We start from the raw sequence: 16524 nt of genomic DNA on the forward strand, positions 1-16524 counted from the left end.
CTGTTATAGACTGCAATGATGTTCATCGTCGACTGTCAATTCTATATGTAGGCAGAAAATGAACCAAGATAAAAAAAATAACAACAACACACACAACAACAAAAAACAACAAACAAAACAAATAAACAAACAAAAGAGAAAGTATTTTCTGATTAACCACATTATTTCAGTCAGGAGCAAAGGCCAACAGAATAACTTTTGTCTCCACTATACTTTATAATCATTCTTTTTTTGGGTTGTTCTTTGACGCAAACCCTTCGATTTCGGAGTCTCTCGTTCATTCTCCATCTCACGAGCCGAAAGATTCATTTTTAAAAGTTTTTACTCACAAAAATATGTACTTTCTACGATCTGCACTTATCATAGTTTTTTAAAGTCAGTATCAATGGCAGCAGGACACTTTTTGCCTCTGTCATTCGTAACCGAAGTATTTTCTTTCCAAATCGAAGCTCACTTGATCTAAAAATAGTGCTATCTTGTTGACGCTATGACGTTTTCGAGTAACTAGTTTCAGAGTAAAGCATAAAGTCTTGCTTTGGCAAATGACTAAAACTTGGCGAAACTTAGTCCGAATGTGGCGTGATTTTAGTCTCGGATTCGCTTTGTCAGTTCACATGAAATATGATTTTTTTCAAGTCATTGACTAAAATCAGAGATAGAGACTAAGTGTTAGTCTGCGTTCATGAAAACGGCCCCAGGTATTTGACCATACACGGTGCGATTTCATTACGTTTAACTTCAGCCGTGTCCATTTCCAGATCGTCACCAGTAGAAAACACCACGTGTATGGGGCCTCTAAAATTTGAGCGACTTACTGAACGGCATTCTCAAATTTACTTTCAACAATCCAATGAAATCCTGATGAAATGTCTCAATTATAATATTTCATTTCTTACAAAACGGGTATATTTCGAGATATATTTTATACGAATACACCATACAGCCCAGTACACAAGTCTAGTTACTCTAGGCTTTAGTCTAAGTCTAGGCAAACAGGTCGAATGAGATAAAAATACCTAAAGATGGCTTTTCACATCAGTCTTTTCTATGGAAATTACTTATACTGATGCTAAATATTATGCTATTAATTTTTCAAGCCTCAAAACCTACCACTTTGGCAAGTGTCGTGATTGTTTTAAAAAAATGTTTTTAATGGTTTTACGGCGCTTGCAACACATTAAGGTCATATCAGTAAAACGGAAGAAAATGGGATAGTAAAATGTTCTAGAATTACAATTAAAGCACCCAAGAAAAGGTAAGACAAAGGGGAATTGGTTCAAATAGGAAACAGATGTAGATTCCAAGAGCACACTTAGTTTGAAATCATCTAAAAGTCTCACCCAGACACAAGATCCCACTAAAAGGAATACCCTCAAATGTTTACAAATAACATGTTAAAAATAAAAGTTTAAAATAACAGTTCAGAACAGAGAGATGATTTACAAGGAAAAAAATATCATCTCCCAAAAACTATAACCATACAACTGTTTCCCTCCCAGCCAAAGACTCATGGATCATGACAAAACTTAGTAATCTCATTCCAAGACAAGGAAAGAAAACAATTGGAAAATAGGTGTAGGGGTATAAAAGACACAGCTAGTACCTCCTTTAGCGAGTTTCACTTGTGCTGAATGAATTGCAACCCATCGTTGTCCTTGGTTGTAGTTCTGTTGAAAGAGGATACACTTTTTGAACCATCGGGTGTCCAGATAAACTGGTAGGCTGATTTAAAGGTTAAACAGATAAATTAGCACTAGCTACTACTCGCCGACACGCCCCTCAATGGCTGTTTATCGTAAAAAGGATAGTGCAAGGTCCATCATTAATTAAGTACTGATCACTGAGAATCTTGACCATATCAATAGCCAAGGCAATTACGGGAAAAAAATTACAAATCGGTGATGAAAGTTCAAAATTTGGCTCAAACAACTTCAAACCATATTAAATCCATGTTAGTATAAAGGATGCCAACAAGAAGCTCCCTTAATTAAAGAAACAAACCAAAACCCTTGAGCCAGGTTGTTTTATCCATTAGTCTAAATTAAACCTCAAACCTATGGCATGTTTAAATGTCAAGACGAAAGCAACAATATACGCCAGATGAAATAAATGTCAATTCTTATCAGAAGAGGCTTGGAACGCTCCGGAGAGGCAAAAATGAAACGTACCATCGGCTGACAGACTTCAAATCGGTCTTAAGAAATGGCTTACCCTGTCGGATCTACCAGAGACGTACGACAGTTTATTCGAATTATGTATGGCAGAGCAGATGCGAGATACTATGCGATTGAAATCACTACAGTCCACCATCCACTTATCACTACTAATGCTTACGGGTATTACACAATCTCGCAACGTCATCACAACGGGATCAACACTCACCACCAATCTGCAAATAGAGCAGCTAACCATAAGCGGCGCCCTTCAAAATATGGTGAACGTTGCAATATGAACAATCACAACACTTTGGAATGTCGAAGAAACAGATTGAGGACAAACAGTAGTGCCTCCCAACGCCGCCCCAATAATACTCAACCTCCAACGGAGGACCAGACTCACTTCAAAATCCCTCACTAAATTAATGTGTGCTCGGTTGTCAACAAAACATCAAAAACAGGACCTGTTACAGACACAGCGACTGATAACCCCGTCAAATGAAGTGAATACAACATTGGCGATAGAATCCTCATCAGGCCAGTGCCAGACAAAAATTGTGGATCAGATGGCTAGGACTCTACCTGGTTGTAAGCAAACCAGCTAAAAACAAATATTATACAATCGACGTAGAGGGAACGCACAACATTTAACACGGAAATGCAATCAAAATTTATGTTGAAAGGACATCAATCCATCGAAACAAACAACATAGTCCACGACATAGGAAACATAACCATGCCTCTTCCAACCCATGCAGATCAAACTCCTGTCAAAACATGTGCGCTTTTACGCGCCAACCGTCTACAACGGAACAACCCATTTAATTTATCAATGGATCCCTGTTCCCACAACCCATAAATAATGATTCTCATAGTGACTATCCTATTGATATACTAACCATTACAATGGTTGTCAAAAGACAAAGAACTAAGCCACTTCAATTTCGTTCCTCCTATGCTTTCAAAAATACACTTGCTTGTCCTGTTGAACTTGAGCCGTGCATGGTTTCTTAAATAAGTATGGGATTTGATAAAATGCTCAGCGATCTTTTACACTAAAATTATATAACTAGGTAGGTACCCTTTAATCATAATAACATAAATAGATTTAAACAGCGTATCAGATTTGTTTAACTGCTAAAGGAAAAAAGCAAATACAAAAAATATGCCCTTCCGACATGACATCTTAATATGCCGTCGACTAGGCATTCCACGAAGGGTTATAGATAATTCATCAAACAAGATGTCTGATGTCAACAGGAATCACCCAAATTGTCCAATTCAGCAAAATTGGAGGTCAATAATCTTGCCCAATGAAAAAAACGAAAGAAAGTGCCTGAAGCAGGACTTGAATCGGGATTTTCCGGGTCACAGTGAAATGCCTTAACCACTCAGCCAGTTCGGCCCCTAATAATACAAAATAACATACACATATAATAATTGTGCGCTGCTTACAGGATTGTTATTCAAAACTGACTTATAACCAAATAATAATTATAAATTAATTATTTATATTTTAATAATAATAATAATAATAATAATAATAATACTAATAATAATAATAATAATAATAATAATAATAATAATAATAATAATAATAATAATAATAATAATAATAATGACCTGATGATGATGATGATGATGATGATGATGATGATGATAATAATGATGATGATGATGATGATGATGATGATGAAGATGATGATGGTGATAATGATATTGATGATGATGATGATGATGATGATGATGATGATGATGATGATGATAATAATAATAATTAATGTCATTTATATAGCGCCTACCCCGATTTCATCAGTCTCGAGGCGCTTTGCAATCTTCAAATAAATAAAGAAATATAATGAAAAATAAAATATAGCAATTTCAATAACTTACATTGCAATAGACTTTAGATTTTAATCACATGATAGGAAGAACTTCAGTTTCAAAATAGAAATAATGAGTCAAATAATGAGTCTTCAGTTTAGGTTTGACAGCTGATATTGGGCACTTCTAATATTATGGGGAGAATGTTCCAAAAATGGGGTGCCAAATGCTCACACGATTTTTCACCAATCTGCGGGATGTCTTAAGTTTAGATAAAATTGCTCTATCGCTATTAGACTTTAGATTTCTATTCTAAAAATAAGATTGTACAAGGCCATATAAATATACGGGGGCATGGTTATTTATAGACAATGTTTTATAGATAATGGAACATACCTAGTGCAACTCTCTATGGAGATCAGAAGCAGTTGATTTTTATTCTTTTTTTTTTTTTCAAAACTAATCTGGCAGCATTGTTTTGTAGAACTTGAAGGCCTTTGATTTTTTTGGAGAGGTTTATTCAAAGGAAATGGGTATAATGATTATAAAGAAAATGAGGAGGAGGAGGAGGAGGAGGAGGAGGAGGAGGAGGAGGAGGAGGAGGAGGAGGAGGAGGAGGAGGAGGAGGAGGAGGAGGAGGATAAGAAGAAGAAGAAGAAGAAGAAGAAGAAGAAGAAGAAGAAGAAGAAGAAGAAGAAGAAGAAGAAGAAGAAGAAGAAGAAGAAGAAGAAGAAAAAGATGAAGAAGAAGAAGAAGAAGAAGAAGAGTAACACCCATAACCCAAAAAAAAAATAAAAAAAATAAGTTCAAGGGAGATAACAAACCAATATGCATGAGCCCATGTTAATAATCTCAATTGTCTCCCATTACGCTCAATTGCTTCGACGATTTCCATGGTGAGGATCGAGTATTTTGTTTATTACAGTCAGTCCGATTCGATCGTTTATGTTTTTTTTAAATTCTTAACATCCTAAACACATACATAAAGTGACTCAAATATCTATCCTTCTCAACTCTCGAAAACTCTTATAAAGTTTCAGCGTTGTCTCTATCGGGGATAAAATGTAATGGACTGCTTAACAGGCGTCATGTCTTGTCATACAAAGTAAGGGTCTCTGTTGGTTAGGGATACATTGTAAAGCGCTAATATATATATATATATATATATATATATATATATATATATATATATATATATATATATATATATATATATATATATATATGAGTGTTGGTGGGTATTTGTAGGTACGAGAATGCTCGATAATGCTGGTTAGAGCTAATGTAGAATATAAAATATGTGAGTGAATTTATATATCCAAGAGACATCCAAGTGGGGCGAACTGGCTGAGTGGTTAAGACATTGCACTATGACCCGCAAGGTCCCGGGTTCAAGCTCCGCTTCAAGTACTTTCGTTTGTTTTTGTTTGTTTTTTTCACTGGGCAAGATTACTAACCCTCGATTTCCATGATTGCTGTTGACATCGTTAGGTGTATTGGATTCAATACGTCCTTTAAGAGCAAGTTGTCTGTTGGAAAATTACGTATCCACCGTTTTACAATGGCATATGTACAGAGCATTCTTCTCTACTTTTATGAGATGGAAGAAAGTCTATATCGACAGGTTTGATTTCTGGCATAACCCAATATATATCGCTAGAGTTTGTAATCTTCAAAATTAAAACAAAGATACTTATCAATCGTGCTCAGGATCGCTTTGAAGAGCGGCTATGTGGTGTTGTTGTAAGACATTCGCTTTCGGATTGGAAGGTCCTGCTTTCGAGCCTCTTTACCAGCCTTGTCCCTGTTGGGAAACTATTGTAATATCGTCTAACAGGCGTCATGTCTCGTGCAACATGTTATATGTTGCTGTTGGTCAGGTACCCTTTGTAAACCTCTTTGAGAACGTTTAGTGGACAATGGTCTATATAAAAGCTCATGTTTAAAAAAAAATTGCAATACATATCTAATGCCTTCTATTTTGAAGAGAAGATAAAGTGACACAAACACAAACAATAATATGATAAGTTTGGCTAAACATTATTTTTATTCGAAAGTAAATAAATAAAAACATTTATCGAATATTTCAATTGCAGAAAGAAGTAAATAAAAGAAAATACTAATACTAATACAACAATAATAATAATAATAATAATAATAATGAGGATAATAGTAATGATGATGATGATAATAATAATAATAATAATAATAATAATAATAATAATAATAATAATAAATAATAATAATAATAATAATAATAATAATAATAATAATAATAATAATAATAATCGAAGGTTCCCTGACATGATCATAATTAAGATCACTGTTTTCATCATGAAAAATTAAAAGTATAACGATTATAAACATATTTATCATATATTTTAAGGAGGTCCTCGCTATGTAATTTTGAAGAGATTCATACTTTGTAATCTTTGTTCCATGTATTTACTGTCCTTACAATTAAAAAAAAAACATTACCGAATATTTATAGATGAATGTGTGGTATAATTTTGTATTTAAAATGTGCATTGTAGTCAATTTTATAAAAACTATGGAAATGTTGATTAAGGCCTCACTTCTTTCTTATGTTTTTACCAATCCTCTTAAGGTATATTTTCAATTTCGCTCAATAGTTTTATTGCCCGTCTTTGGGCATTTTCTATAACAATTGACTGGCGTTTGAATAAGAGACACCATTTTATAAAGTTATCATATTCAAGTATGAGTCTAATGACCAACTTATATAATCAAAGAATCATGATGCCATTTATATCAGAAAATATCCTACAAATAAGACCAATCGTCATGTTTGCTAAAGCTAAAGATTATCTCTGAAAATTATGTGACGATACGATTCTTCCACTCTTGCTTTTTGGAATTCAGGACGTGTTCCCAATCGCTACACAAGCGAAAAAAAAATCTAGTTTGAGTGGAAATTTACTGCTTGATAAGCTGACATCACAAATTATTATTGTAAGCATGATTTCATAACATCCGATTAAACTTTCTTAAGACTGGATACAAAAAATATTAAATGTAAGCTATCCATAATTGTTTAACAATTTCATTACGCGTAATTATGTAGAGGGGTAGAATAGATAATATTGTAAGCACAAGCATGCATATTCTTTAAACTAAAAGTTAATATTCCTGAAGGGAAGACACTCATTAAAAGAAATTGGAAATTCATTTCGTTGCGACAAAAACACATCCGATTAAACTTTCTTAAGAATGGATACAAAAAAATATTAAATGTAAGCTATCCATAATTGTTTAACAAAGTACTTCAACGATGACTTGTCTCACCAAAAACCGACGGGCACTTATTTGCATATATGCACAGGTCGCCAAACCCCCATACTATAGGGTAGGGTGGCCGAATTTCGACACGGGTCGTAAGTCGACACTATTGGATAGCCCTAATTTCGACATTCTCAAGGAAAATGCGGTGTTTTTTTAGATTTTGAAACTTCTGATTTATTAAAAGTAATTCTCCTTTTATTAAAGATACTTTTTCTGTTCGATTTACGTCATGTGGCTTGCTATTCAGTCCCGAATCTAATCAAATCAAAAACTGACTAAAACACACTTTCTACACACTGTGTAACATAAGTGCACATCTAATGAATTTCAACACACATTTTCTCGTTAAATTTAATATCATCTGCAGAGACGGCACCGTCTACAGATAGATGTGGTGTCCAAAGCTATTAGAATTTATTTTGATCAAGGCATTGTAAAGTAATAGACTCTACATACTTTTAAAGACTCATTTTGATTATCATTTTGGTGAGTTAAAAATATAATATATTGAAAGAAGACTGAGAGAAAAAAGCTGTGTACTTTCTTTACCCAAGTTCGGATACGCAACTGTCTATGTAGAACTCGTTACATATGTGTCGAAATTAGGACCATTTGAGTGTCGAAATTAAGGGCCACCATCAGAAAAAATACTCACCTCAGAAAATGCAAATTGGGAGCGTAAATGGAAAGGTAGAACATATTAATTTATATGATATTAAAGAAAATTCATTTAGAGTCTAGATCGCACATCGAAAACGAAAAGAACGGCAATGTTTGAAACAAAGCTCACCAAAAGCAAGGTCACAGGGTCTCGAAATTCGGCACCCCTCTAATTGGATTCAGTAGTCTAATGTCACGTCGCCCAGCAACGGCGGCCATCAGGGTTCTAAACAAAGAAAATCGTGACTTTTTATTTTTCATGATAGCTGGAACTTTTCATATGTAATGTGATTAGAATGTATAAAAGTCAAAACATGATCATATTTATAATGTTTTTCTCCTCTGGACACACTTTTATGCTCGTCGGACAAATATTTCATAAGGGCGTCCGCCATTGTTCAGATAGTTTAGAGCCAGTTGCTAAGTTACTATGCGTCATTACGAGGGAAGTGACGTCATGACTGTTGAAGCGTATTCTTTAAAATACCTGAACTGGTTTGTGGAATTTTAAAACACAGCATTTACATACGTTGTTTTATGTATAAACGAATTTTGGAAAACAGTTTGTTGAAATACACAATGGTTGTAATGTGTCAGATACATAATGTGTCATTTTGTCAACGCAGTAGAATTTTCAGTCGTTTTGTAATTTTAGTGAAGGGAAACAGGAAATATGTAATAAAAGAATATTATGAAATTTGAATGTAAAAACTCAACTTCTCCAAAAATATTATGCGCTATATATAAGCAAGAGTAATGTTTGATTTCAAATCGTATCTTCCGTATCAGTTTAATTATAACAAATAATAACAAAAATGATTATTATAGAGATATAAAAAAAATAAGAAAAATTTAAAAAGCATTTAATCATCTTCTTGCGGAATACAGAGAATGTTGTATTGGAAATCGTTTCACGACAAGCAAAACATCTTCTTTGATTCCTTCTTCTGCGTTCCACGGTGACGGCAACATCCCACGCTTAAAGAAAATGACGTGTGGCAGCCACGGAAACCACGATGAGTGCAACAGTTGATTTCAAACCTTTAAAAGACAAACAATAAGTAGGCTATATATAAGCACTGTTATTTTACAATTCAATATACTAATTTATAAAATGTGATTTTGTTGTGAGTGATGATCATACTGTTCTACTCCTGAATCGTCGATTCATGACATACGCCATCATCATCACATTCATCATCATCATCATCATCATCATCATCATCATCATCATCATCATCATCATCATCATCATCATCATCATCACCACCACCACCACCACCACCATCATCAACATCATCATCATCATCATCATCATCATTATCCTTATCGTAAAGACAATGTCTGCAAACTCTGGAAAAACAATAACAAAGACATCAGTGATGTCAACTTGGTTCTATCTATAGATAAAACGAAGATGGCGTCACTCAGGTCATTGTTATGCTTTATTACCATCCACGTTTATGAGTATTTCTCACTAAACTGTATGAACCAGACCATAAAAGTTAATGGCTCCGGAGTTTTGTGTTTTGGTCGTTATTCTTCCGGATGGTAATGTTGTGAGCTTCTTATTCAAGCGCATACTATCTATAGACCATGCATGCGACTTTACTCTTGTAAGGTTACCGAGTTTTGTCACACTCTGACATCTAAAAAAAAAACATTTCTAAAATTTTGGCCAGAGAACTCGTCTTTCAAATATCGACCAATTAAAACGACTCACATCTTGCCGAAAACTCTCAAACTTGGAACTTCATGGAAGTCCCTAGAGGAAGGACCTGGTTTGAAAGTTTTTGGCAAGATGAAGCTGATTTCCATCTATCGATGAGTTTTCTGGCCCTTTTTAACAGCCGAGATGACAGATTGTCGTATTGATTGCTTTGTATTTTTGGTTTCAAACACCCTACGCCAGAAAGTAGAAATTGTAATATTCTCGTTATCAATCGTATTGTCCCTTATAGCTTGATTTCTTTAAGAAAAATCACAGTTTTGTGGTTTAATGAGAAAGAATCAATTATAAACACCGGACTCATTTTTTAAAAATAATGGGCGCTTCTGGGTGACATATTCTTAACACTGATTAACATAAAGTCTATATCTTTATTTGATTTTTGGATAAAAGGGAAGCCCGACTTTGGGAGCGCTCCGCCGAAGTCACGAATGAACAATAAAGGTGTATTATAATACCCAATTTGAGCAGTTTCCTACAAAATTGTTAACTTAAGTATATAGATTATATAAATATTATAAGGAGAAAAAATATAATTTTAGCATAGGCAAAATCAGAAATAGATTTTATTTAGTTTAATTCAAAATGTCACCAAAACATCGCATTATTGTCCACTACTCCGCTGTTTTTTGTATTGTTAAATGGCCGTCTGCTGGACGAGTGTCTAGAGTAGTGCAAGGGCACAGAAATTGTTTTTTAAAAGTGAAGGTCAGCGGTCTTTAATTTGTTTTCAATGTATGACCGCTTGTCTCTGACATGAATTGTTGAAGCCAATAATATAATTATTATTATTATTATGTCGTATCAAAGGTGATCTTTATGCCTTTTTAGCTTGATAGGATTTTATTTTCCTATAAAAGACTACCAAGGGGGTAATATAATTTGTGATTTATTTTATGTTTTATTCCAAATTTGATGCTTTAAATAATATATTCACAGTGCTCAGTGTTTGATGAGCGACGGACATTACCCTATTCAGACAGGCAATAAAGATCGTGTCGACGAGGAGTTGATGTTGACTGTCTTTTTTCTTTAAATCAGAATACCAGCGGGGGATTTTTCTGTACAACTTAAAGATTTTAAACTGTCTCTTCGTCACAAAGCCAAAACGTAAGACAAGAATAAGAAGAAAAACACCAAAGCTTACCATGGCCTCTGTTACCTTTGTCCCTCTTGGGTTTTTTAATGCCACACAATGGTTCGAACTGTTCCGCACCACCCATCAGATCCTTTACGGGAGTCAGCATAAAATCTGAACAGCTGTCGGCCAGTTCCTCATAACAGTCTACAGCTTGCAGAAATTTTCTGAAATATTAATATGGATACATAGAGCACTCGAATTATTTGTTAATTAGTGTAATAATGCAAGTCAGCGACACGCAGACATACACACAAACACATATACACACATACACACACAGTGCGGCTATGCGGTCTAGTGGTGTGACACTCGCTTTCGGATCGGAAGGCCCTGGGTTCGAGCCTCGCTCGGCGCATAGTTTAGTCCTTGAAAAAGGCTCTTCACTCACATTCTCTCACCGTTCTCAGGTGTAAAACGAGTATGTGGCGGTTAAAAGCGTTGTCTCTGTCCGAAAAAATTGGAATATTGCCTAACAAGCGTCATGTCCCGTCCTCAATATTAAGTGTTGCTGTTGGCCAGGGACCCTCTGTAAAGCGCTTTGAGCACGTTTAGTGGATATTGCGCTAGATAAAAGTTCTTTTTTTAGTTATATAAAAGATACAACGAAAGAGTAAGATTAAATATAATTTGAAAAGGGGCAGATATTCAACGCATTTATGTATTTTTAAAACCTTTTTATACCGTTAAATACATTAGTAATGCAGTCACGATTTTTCCATTCACGCCAGTCTCATCCATCAGCGGCATTCTCGTCCGCTAAAAAACCTCTGTGCGGCTATGTGGTCTTGTGGTTTGACACTCGCTTTCGAATCAGAAGGTCCTGGGTTCGAGCCTTGCTCGACGCACAGTAGAGTCCTTGGAAAACGCTCTTCACTCACAGTCATGTCCCGTTCTACATGTTACGTGTTGCTATTGGTCGGGGACCCCTTGTAAAGCGATTTGAGCACGTTTAGTGGATATTGTGCTGTACAAAAGCTCAGGTTTTGTTTTTAATAGGGAGGTCACTTAAACGAAAAAGGTATCATAATAGGATATCTGCGCTATCCTTTAAATGTTCACCTCCTCTCAATTAAAAAAAAATATGTCCAAACCCAATAGAGACTTAGATAACCACGCCTCTCGGAGAGTCGTCATAATGAAAATAATGACAATGATTGGTAAACGTAGCAAACTACAAATATTTTACTACAGATGATATGCATCTAAATAAAATACCAACTGTTCTACTGCTTCATCAAGAAGAACTAACACAGAAAACTGCTATGTGTAAACTTAAACGTTTATGATATGATTGAGAAAATCGTGTGATAACTGGTCACCAATTGGCGATATAAAATCAATGACAATGATCAGAGATAGGTCGACTTCATTCAGGTTATTCTTTATAATCAACCAGCTATATTTGTCCGAGCACGTGTGAAGGTGTGTCACAAATTCCATGTTTTGATTGGTCCAAAATCTACTGGTTAATTACCTTGATGCAATGCCCGCTCCACACTTTTTCTGAATTTCATTCCATCCGATATCGGAGCTACTCCATGGGCGTCCTATTTGTTTAAACGTTTGTCTTTTATAAATAGAACGTAGTTGACGTCACTCAAGTCTTTGTTATTGCTTTTTGCCATCCATATTTATGAGTAATTCTCACTAAACTGTATTAACCAGACTATGACCGTTCATGGTTACACAGAGTCTTGTGTGTTGGTTCGTTATAAGACTTCCGGATGGCAATGTTGTGGACTTCTTAGCCAAGCTCATACTATCTATAATAGAGAAGAGCGTACAGCATTAATTTTCTCGCTAATTGGAAGGTCGCGGGGTAAATGATCTTCGATTTGATTCCCTCAGTCGTTGAGAGAAGAGAGTCCAAACGATAAGGACTGAGTTTGAAAGTCAAATATATTGTGGCTGGATGGCTCGCTTATCTCTCTCTCTCTCTCTCTCTCTCTCTCTCTCTCTCTCTCTCTCTCTCTCTCTCTCTCTCTCTCTCTCTCAGCCAGGTGGAGGGTGCTTTGCCAGTTGAGTCCCATAATTGGCAATGGCACTGCGATATTTTTATTCTCTGTTTTCTCATCTGGCAGTTTCCTTAACCTATATTTCTCTTTCAGAACACATTTCAGAACAATATTTCATGCTAATCTCTTCAATTTACTCACGGGCACAAGGATTTAACATCCTTTTATAAACCGGGTAGTTCCTTGAAAAGATTGGCACAGGTGGTGATAGCAGTGAATGAGCATGCATCAGCTTAATTGGAAAAAATGAAAGAATTAAATAGAAGATAATATTGTCTCATTCTTGAAAAGTGAATCTCATAGTATGATAGTAATGATGATGGGAATGCTGCTGCTTGTGCTGGTGATGTTGATGATGATGATGATGATGATGTTGATGATAATGATGATGATGATGATTATGATAATGAAAATAATAATAGTATTAATCATAAGTAATAATAATAATAATAATAATAATAATAATAATAATAATAATAATAATAATAATAATAATAATAATAATAATAATAATAATAATAATAATAATGATAATTCTTCTTCTTCTTCTTCTTCTTCTTCTTCTTCTTCTTCTTCTTCTTCTTCTTCTTCTTCTTCTTCTTCTTCTTATTATTATTATTATTATTATTATTATTATTATTATTATTATTATTATTATTATTATTATTATTATTATTATTATATTAATAATAATAATAATAATAATGATATGATGATGATGATGATGATGATGATGATGATGATGATGATGATGATGATGATGGTGATTATGATGATGATGATGATCATGATGATGATGATCATGATTATGAGGATGATGGCAACGATGATGATGATGATTTATAATAATAATGATAATAATAATAATAATAATAATAATAATAATAATAATAATAATAATAATAATAATAATAATAATAATAATAATAATAATAATAATAATAATAATGATATGATAATAATAATAACAAATAATATAATAATAATAATAATAAATAATAATAATAATAATAATAATAATAATAATAAATAATAATAATAAAATAATAATAATATAATAATAATATAATAATAATAATAATAATAATAATAATAATAATAAATAATAATAATAATAATAATAATAATAATAATAATAATAATAATAATAATAATAATAATAATAATAATAATAATAATAATAATAATAATAATAATAAAATAATAATAATAATAATAATGATGATAATAATAACAATAATAATAATAATAATAATATATTAATTAATCCACTGACAAGTGGGTTGTGCTTAGCATTCACTCTTTACACACACATTACTAGACATTTCTATCTACCATCTACCATAAATTAAAACATATAAAGCACAATAATTGTCAAAATAAATTCTAAACATTTTAGTTTTTAATCTATTTTTAAACGTATCTAAATTTTCAGGTTTTTTTGTTTTTTTTTGGTATTGTATGAAAGGTAATTCCACAACCTAAGCACTTTAATCTTCAAGGATTTGTTATGAAACAAAGACTTAGAGGGTAACCTCCGTCATAAGATGCATTTTATTTGACCTTAGCCATCTACCACGTCTATAATGAGACACAGTTCATAAGTAACTGTTCCGGGTCTTCCTCAAATGAGATAATTTTTGGCGTTTTTTGTCTTGAAATTTCTTTTGCAAAATTCAAAAAGAACATTGGAAATGTCGGTGGGATTAAGAATTAATTTGTCTGTGTCGTCCTCTAACTTTGGGTTGTCAAATGGTCTTTGATTTAATAGACCTACTGCTTTAAACATTTCTAGCTTGTTCTTGCATTTCTTAAAATTTTCAACTTTTCTTTTATTCAACTTTTTACTTCTAAGTTCGATAACTCTTTGTCTAATACTGTGTAATTTTTTGTTTCGTTCGTATTTCATTCTCTCCTCTCAAGTTTTTTAGAGACCGGTCCTTTTCGACATTGAACATTCCTGAGAGACTGTTGGAAATTCGAACCGGTTTGACCTTTGAGACCGTGGGATCGTTCATTCTTGAACCGTTAAAGACCGCTACACGATGAAAACCGTGGTCTACAGGAGTAAAACACACGGAGTAGTCACACTCATTTCAAATTGTAACCTAATTAGAGAAGAGGGGTGATGCCTTCTTTATTTGCTCACCGTACTTCATTGTTACTTCGATAATTTAATAAAATTTGAAATTTATCCCCATTAACGGAGATAATGGCATCGCCCAAGGCGTTGATCGAGTTGTTCGTGGCGTTGATACACACACGCAACTCCTACCCCCCCCTCCCCCCCCCCCCCCCACACACACACATTAGAGGGCAGCGAGCATTGAAGAGTAAGAGAGAGACGTGAAGTTATAATAAGAGGGGGTGGATGAGGTAATAAGAGGGGTCGATGGTGACTTTTCGCCAGATCTAACAAACTCAGCTACCCATTCATTGCTGAGTAGACAGGGATTCAGAAAAAAATCGACTGCACCCGGGATCGATCTCTGGCCCTTTGCGTATAAAGAGAGTGCTCTATCAACTGAGCTATCGGGGTCCCCAAATATTCTATTGGACTTTTTAAAATTCAGACGTTATAACTGGGTTTTTTGGAAGGAAGAAACTAATGAAACTCATATTATTTGATTAGTAAAAACACCAAACGAAATTTTAATATTATTGTATTATTTTAAATGACAACACTGCGATAGAAAGGAGTGGTGACAAGAGATGGACAAAAGAAAACAAAAAATCGGATTTGCTACTTGCTAGGTTCGACACACAACACACACACACAAACACACACACATCTTTAGTAGTCACATACATTTCAAACAATAACCCATTAGAGAAGAGGGTCATGCCTTCACCATAGATCATTGTCATTGCGATCATTATGGTGTAGTAAATTTTGAAATTTACCCCGTATAATGGAATCGTCCAAGGCGTGCGCCTCCTGTTCCCCCCATCTCACACACGAAAGGGCGGTTTGCGGAGTGGAGGTTGGTGGTCGTCTGCCTGTATGGTCGTCTGTGTCGTTTAGTGTATGGCAAAGGGGTGGGTGCGATTAATTAAGTGGGATGGGTGGTGATTGGTGGAAGATAGGCAACCGAAGCAACGAATCGCTGGGGAAGTAGTAGGCTATGGCGCGAGACCGTAGGACCGTGGTCCTTGCAAGGACCGCCCCGCACTAGTTGAAAGGTGATAAGAAGTGAGGACCGCCGCCGGTCTTCCCCTATGGGACCGGTCTTCGGTTCACAGCTAAAAGACCGTGGGACCGCGGTCCAGACCGGTCTTCAGCGCGGCACTAGTTTTTAGTTCTCCATTCCTAGTTGCAGAAGTTTTTTTGCTACGATGATAGGCTTCAACAGTCGTGACGTCACTTCCCTCGTAATAACGCATAGTAACATAGTAACTGGTTCTAAACTATCGGAATAATGGCGGACGCCCAAATGAAATATTTCTCTGATGAGCATAAAAGTGTATCGAGAGGAGAAAAACATTATAACTCTGATCATGTTTTGACTTTTATACATTTTGATCACATGACATGTGAAAACGTTCTAGCCAGCATGTGAAGAATAAAAAGTACCGATTTCTTTGTTTAGAACCAAGATACTCGTTGCTGGGCCGACGTGACATCAGACTATTGAATCCTATCGAGCTATGATCAGAGTCATACGTACGTATTGTCATAATTTGATTGTTGTTGCA

General features: G+C 34.6%; 1 long non-coding RNA gene across 1 annotated transcript in view; it reads right to left on the minus strand.

The window, feature by feature from the left end:
• Window positions 1-6076: 6076 nt before the first annotated feature.
• LOC144973253 (uncharacterized) overlaps window positions 6077-16524 on the minus strand; it is a 30023-nt gene continuing 19575 nt past the window's right edge. The window contains exons 2-4 of the long non-coding RNA XR_013645515.1: window positions 12970-13060; window positions 10820-10977; window positions 6077-8984 (exon numbers count right to left, since the gene is read on the minus strand). This is a non-coding gene — a long non-coding RNA (uncharacterized LOC144973253). The remainder of the gene's footprint in view (window positions 8985-10819; window positions 10978-12969; window positions 13061-16524) is intronic.

The sequence above is a fragment of the Berghia stephanieae genome, chromosome 5 (assembly GCF_034508935.2).
Source record: "Berghia stephanieae isolate SIO BIC M18660-M18661 chromosome 5, UCSD_Bste_1.3, whole genome shotgun sequence".
Classification (NCBI taxonomy): Eukaryota; Metazoa; Mollusca; class Gastropoda; order Nudibranchia; family Aeolidiidae; genus Berghia; species Berghia stephanieae.